Source organism: Oncorhynchus mykiss, chromosome 3, assembly GCF_057628025.1.
Source record: "Oncorhynchus mykiss isolate SJ-2025 chromosome 3, ASM5762802v1, whole genome shotgun sequence".
Lineage (NCBI taxonomy): Eukaryota > Metazoa > Chordata > Actinopteri > Salmoniformes > Salmonidae > Oncorhynchus > Oncorhynchus mykiss.
The window spans coordinates 36,488,306-36,494,305 of NC_143024.1; the positions used below are offsets into that span (position 1 = coordinate 36,488,306).

The 6,000-nt window shown below is 43.6% G+C and overlaps 1 pseudogene across 1 annotated transcript; it reads left to right on the plus strand.

Annotated features, from left to right (window-relative positions):
- The first annotated feature begins 920 nt into the window (after nucleotides 1–920).
- Nucleotides 921–6,000, plus strand: LOC110505167 (antigen peptide transporter 1-like; annotated as a pseudogene). Its single transcript, XR_016494608.1, has 10 exons — nucleotides 921–1,550; nucleotides 1,692–1,822; nucleotides 2,636–2,841; nucleotides 3,176–3,372; nucleotides 3,654–3,782; nucleotides 4,030–4,215; nucleotides 4,303–4,476; nucleotides 4,640–4,709; nucleotides 5,508–5,597; nucleotides 5,830–6,000. The product of XR_016494608.1 is annotated as an antigen peptide transporter 1-like (transcript).

Consider the following 6,000-nt stretch of genomic DNA (forward strand, 5'->3'; position numbering starts at 1 on the left):
TTTCCACACGATGTCGCTATTCTACATGAGATTCCTTTCAAATTCAAAGGTGAATCAGCCAGTAAGTAATTTACTGTACAACATTTTCAGATATATCAAGCCCTTACACAGTAATCACCTAGTCGTTTCACATAAAGCATAGCATAGTATAATTAATCTAAAATCGGCGTTTGCCAAACTCAGTAAGGCATGGCAAGAGGGTCGTTCATGAGAGACTTTCCAGTTATGTATTTTCGGTTTTGGTATGAAGCACAATCACCAACTTGAACGTGGGGTCCTCCAGTCCAGTCTCAGACTGCAGTATAACTAAATTAATACTAAAATGGCCCTTTGTATGATATGAGGGTGTAACATAGAATATAGGCTAGATCTATTCTTAATAGATATAGGCTATCGTTTCCTTGACATTTAGAATACATTGCAACCTCACTCGTAATAGCCCACATGCAAACGTGAGTAGTCTATCTTTTCAAAAAGTAATTTGCGTGTTATATTGTATTATATATATTACGTAATGCATTGCAATGTGTTAATACCATTCGTCATATCCATCCTGAAGCCTAAACGACTTTGAAATTCACCTAGTTGAAAGTGAAAGTAAAAATGAAGCGCCATAACGTAACAGTTGATTACATACTCCAGCACCCAATGGTGTTTCTTATTAGTCGGCCAGCTGTTTTTCATTAAATGGTCACACTCCTTCCAATATTTTCAGATAATCTATGTCCCAAGGGTTTAATTGGGATTTTGTGTGAACTAATTCCCAAATTTCCACTTTTTCCATAATAGGCTATAAACAGATCTATGTGCACATTTCATTTTCCATATGGTATCCCACTTAGTCCTCCTCAATATAACCCTGATGTTCCTCAACCTCATTATCTATCTGTCCCAAACTCCTGTTCTAAAGCCTGTTCGGAATGCCGAAAATGAACTTCTCTCCACTGCTCTTCCTGTGCATGGATGTGTGTGTGGTGCAGACAGTCCGCTTGGCCCAACTCTCCCCTCTCCTCCTCCCCCATCCCCTCATCACCTTGTGGGGTGGAAGCCTGCTCCGTGCCGGCCTCCACCTCTTTCTCACCTTCACGTTCCCTGGAAGTCCCCTATGGATGAGCAGCTTCGAGGGGCTCCAGAGCATGGGGGTCCTCTGCTTCCATTGCTCTTCCATTATATATTAATATATATACCCTTTTTGTTTTAAAAATGGATAAACCAAACAAACTAAAATCACTTGTTTTTCAGCTACTTTAGGGCTACTGCGTAACAGTCGTAGCATGGTTGTACTGGACACGCTACGTCCCTTCTCTTCTTACCAAGCCCACCAAGGAACCACAGAAGAAGACTGGGGCATCTCTAGAGAAACTGATGGGATACATGAAGCCTTATATCATACGCTTTGGAGCTGTGCTGAGTCTTGTCGTCATCTCTTCCCTTGGTGAGATGGCTATTCCCCACTACACCGGCCGAATGACTGACTGGATTATGAATGAAGACGAGTCTGAAGCCTTCACTTACGCCATCACGGTCATGTCTCTGATTACAGTCATGAGGTGTGGTACAGCATATATCAATAATTGTTGATGTGATACTATTGAGTCCTTCCAATTGATACTCCTTTCATAGGGCATTTATTGTAATGATACTGTAGTAACGTGTTTATTTGCCCTCCTTCTCCCATCTCTATCATTCAGTGCTGTGTGTGAGTTTGTGTGTTACCTCATCTACAACATCACCATGAGTCGCATACACACCTCCCTCCAGCGCCTAGGCTTCCAGTCGGTGCTGAAGCAGGAGATCCCTTTCTTTGGCAAAGCTCAGACAGGTGAGTCATATCTCATTGCAATCTACAGGTAACTGCCTAAATAAATTAAATACCACCACTAGCTGCCAGAATAGCTTCAATGCGCTCTGACATAGATTCTACAAGTGTCTGGAACTTTATTGGAGGGATTGACACCATTCTTCCACGAGAAATTGAATAATTTCTTGTTTTGTTGATGGTGGTGGAAAACGCTGTCTTAGGCGCCACTCCAGAATCCCCCATAATTGTTCAGTTGGGTTGAGATCTGGTGACTGAGACACACACACACACACACACACACACACACATTAACCCCCTATACTGCTTTGAGACTCCTCTTTCAAAGTCACTGAGATCTCTTCTTCTAGCCATGGTAGCCAAAATAATGGGCAGCTGGACATATTTATACATGACCCTAAGCATGATGGGATGTTCATCGGTTAATTAACTCAGGAATCACACCTGGGTGGAAGCACCTGCTTTCAATATACTATGTATCCATAATTTGCTCAAGTGATTTCTTTATTTTGGCAGTTACCTGTACTTCACCTTTCTTAAATATATATTTTTTATAAATTTGCTGGTTTACTAATTGATTAAGCTAACTGATAACCACATACTGTATGTCCAAAGTGATGTGAAAAGGAGAGTATCTAAATAAACATGAGTGATCCTGTCAAGAGTATTGTGCGGGTCTTTCATTTCTTCAAAGTATATATGCTATATATTTATGCTTTATGACATATATATATATATATATATATATATATATATATATATATATATATGTGATATATATTTGCACGCTAACTTAACCTATGACCTTTGTTCTAGGTGACCTTGTGTCACGCATCACCACGGACACCAACGACATGAGTGAGTCTCTGAGTGAGAAGTTGAGTCTGCTGATGTGGTACTTCATGCGGGTCACTTTCCACTTCATCTTCATGCTCACCTCTCCTGGAAGCTGTCACTCTTCACCGCTATGGGGCTTCCTATCATCTGGGTCATACCAAAGATACCCGGCAAGTGGTACCAGGTACAGGAAATCAGACCTTTTCGAACCTATTGTTGTGGAAGTAGCCTGGTCCCAGATCTGTTTGTGCCTTTTGGAGAAAATGTATGGGGTGACAATGTCAATAAGAGTTGGCTAGACAGCATAAACAGATCTGGGACCAGGCTATAGTGGGGGTAGTTTTGTGAACTACTGAACACTCCCGTGATGAGTAACCTTGTCTGAGAGTTGCAGTTTCGTGTTTGCATACATCTTGATTCTACAAGTTACAGTCACCAAAAATAGCACTACAAAGCAGACAGAACAGAATGTTACCTGACCAATCAGAAGGTAACTGTGAATATTGTTTTTGTCCCATAAACTCGGTGCGAAGGTTCAAAAGTCACTAGCCCAGGCCAATGACGTTGCCACGGAGACCTTCTCCTCTATGAAGACAGTACGCAGCTTTGCCAATGAGGAGGGCGAGACGGAGCGCTACAGGAAGAGGCTGGAGAAGACCTACTCTCTGAATAAAGAGGAAGCAGCAGCCTACGCAGCCTCAATCTGGACCAATAGCGTGAGTCTCAGCTTCAATTGTAAATGGTCACAGGGTGAGAGCAATTTATCAAATTCAGTTCCAAAGAGCTTGGATTGCACGTTGACTCATGAGGTTGTATGAATTTGTCTGTAATAAGGGCCCTGAGTTTTTCCTGGCCATGTAAACTGACGAGAGAAAGCTCTGGGCCATTGTTATAGACTATAACTACTGTAGGTCCCAGAGTGTTTCCTGGTTACATGATCTGGAAAACTCTGGTCCCTAGTCATAATCAATAGTCACCCCATCTGTCTCCCTCTCAGATGTCAAGCCTGTTCCTGAAGGTCAGTATCCTGTACTATGGCGGCAGTCTGGTGACAGGGGGGGCCGTCAGCAGTGGGGACCTGGTGGCCTTTGTGCTCTACGAGCTCCAGTTCTCCTCTGCTGTGGAGGTAAGGCCATAGATGAACAATCTCCATTCAATCTACCTGCCGCCATCTTAAGCTTGGTCCCTACTGCCAAATCCAAACAGACCTAAATGTACACGCCCTAACAAGGCACTGCCAAGTTGTTCTACAGCAAAATAGGGGGTCAAAATGATTCATTAGTATCACAACATTTGAATCACAACTAGAGTTTTGAGTAGCAACATTTTGACAGTCACTTACTGGTGCCGCTTTTACACCTCCTGTCTGACAGACCGTGATGTCGTGTTACCCAAGTGTGATGAGGGCAATCGGTGGCTCTGAGAAGATATTTGAGTATGTGGACAGCCCCATGTTCCTCCAGAAGGCACCTTTTCCCCACAGAAACTTATGGACATATGTTCAGTTCAAGAATGTCATATTTACCTACTCTACCAGGGAAGATACACCTGTGCTCAAGGTATCTACAGTATATTTACAGTATACTGTATACACATATACTGGATATGAATTCAAATAACATACATTAAATCTCAATTTCTCTCAGGGCCTGTCTCTGGAGCTGAGACCTGGGCAGATCACTGCCCTTGTGGGGGCTTCTGGAGCAGGGAAAAGCACCTGTGTGAGCCTGCTGGAGAGGTTCTACCTGCCCCAGGAAGGAGAGATCTTATTGGATGGACAGCCACTGAACAGCTACAAGAACCAGTACCTGCACGACCAGGTCATTACAAACAGCAATCGAAGCAATGTTACTCTTCCCCTAAGCTATTTTAGTGCCTAACATAATAAACTACCAGCCTTTAAAGAAAATTACATGATCACAGTGTTTGCCGAGAAGTTATTAACCAACTAAATGCATTATCTAAATGAATAATTTCTCTCAGATCAGTGTGGTGAGTCAGGAGCCGGTGTTGTTTGCTCGTTCTGTCAAGGAGAACATCAAATACCCTGCCTGTTTGGCCCTGTCCGGGGGTATCATCGGATGGGGCCACAGTATCTCCTGACCCCTCCTGTCTCAGTCTCCAGTATTTATGCTGCAGTAGTTTATGTGTCGGGGGACTAGGGTCAGTCTGTTATATCTGGAGTACTTCTCCTGTCTTATCCGGTGTCCTATGGGAATTTAAGTATGCTCTCCCTAATTCTCTCTTTCTTTCTCTCTCTCAAAGGACCTGAGCCCTATGACCATGCCTCAGGACTACCTGGCATGATGACTCCTTGCTGTCCCCAGTCCACCTGGCCGTGCTGCTGCTCCAGTTTCAACTGTTCTGCCTGCGGCTATGGAACCCTGACTGTTCACCGGGCGTGATACCTGTCCCAGACCTGCTGTTTTCAACTCTCTAGAGACAGCAGGAGCGGTAGAGATACTCTTAATGATCGGCTATGAAAAGCCAACTGACATTTACTCCTGAGGTGCTGACTTGTGGCACCCTCGACAACTACTGTGATTATTATTATTTGACCATGCTGGTCATTTATGAACGTTTGAACATCTTGGCCATGTTCTGTTATAATCTCCACCCGGCACAGCCAGAAGAGGACTGGCCACCCCACATAGCCTGGTTCCTCTCTAGGTTTCTTCCTAGGTTTTGGGTTTTCTAGGGAGTTTTTCCTAGCCACCATGCTTCTACACCTGCATGGCTTGCTGTTTGGGGTTTTAGGCTGGGTTTCTGTACAGCACTTTGAGAATTCAGCTGATGTAAGAAGGGCTTTATAAATAACTGTGATTTGATTTTGATTTGAAATATGTCAGAGATGATGCCACTGATGAGGAGATGTACCGGGCTGCTGAGCTGGACAACGCCCACAAGTTCATCTCTGACCTGCCCAATGGCTATGATACAGGTATGTCCCAAAAGCTTCATTCATATTGACTTCATCCTGATAGGATTGGTAATATTGTTTCTTTGGGGCTTTGTTTAGTCCTTACTGATAGAACGTTACACTTTTCTCTGCATAGCTTTAACTTTGAACTGTTAGTGCTTTTCCCTCAGTAACCTACTGATGACACGATTGTAGTGGATGTGTGTTATCCAGCTCTACTGTTCATACTTAATTGTTGTTCTTTATTCCACAGATGCCGGGGAGAAGGGAGGCCAGGTTTCAGGAGGGCAGAAGCAACGCATTGCCATCGCCAGAGCTCTGATCAGACAGCCTCGGATTCTAGAGCTGGACGATGTCACCAGTAACTTGGACACAGAGAACAAGCATTTGGTAGGAGAACTCTGAATCTTGTTATCTTTCACTA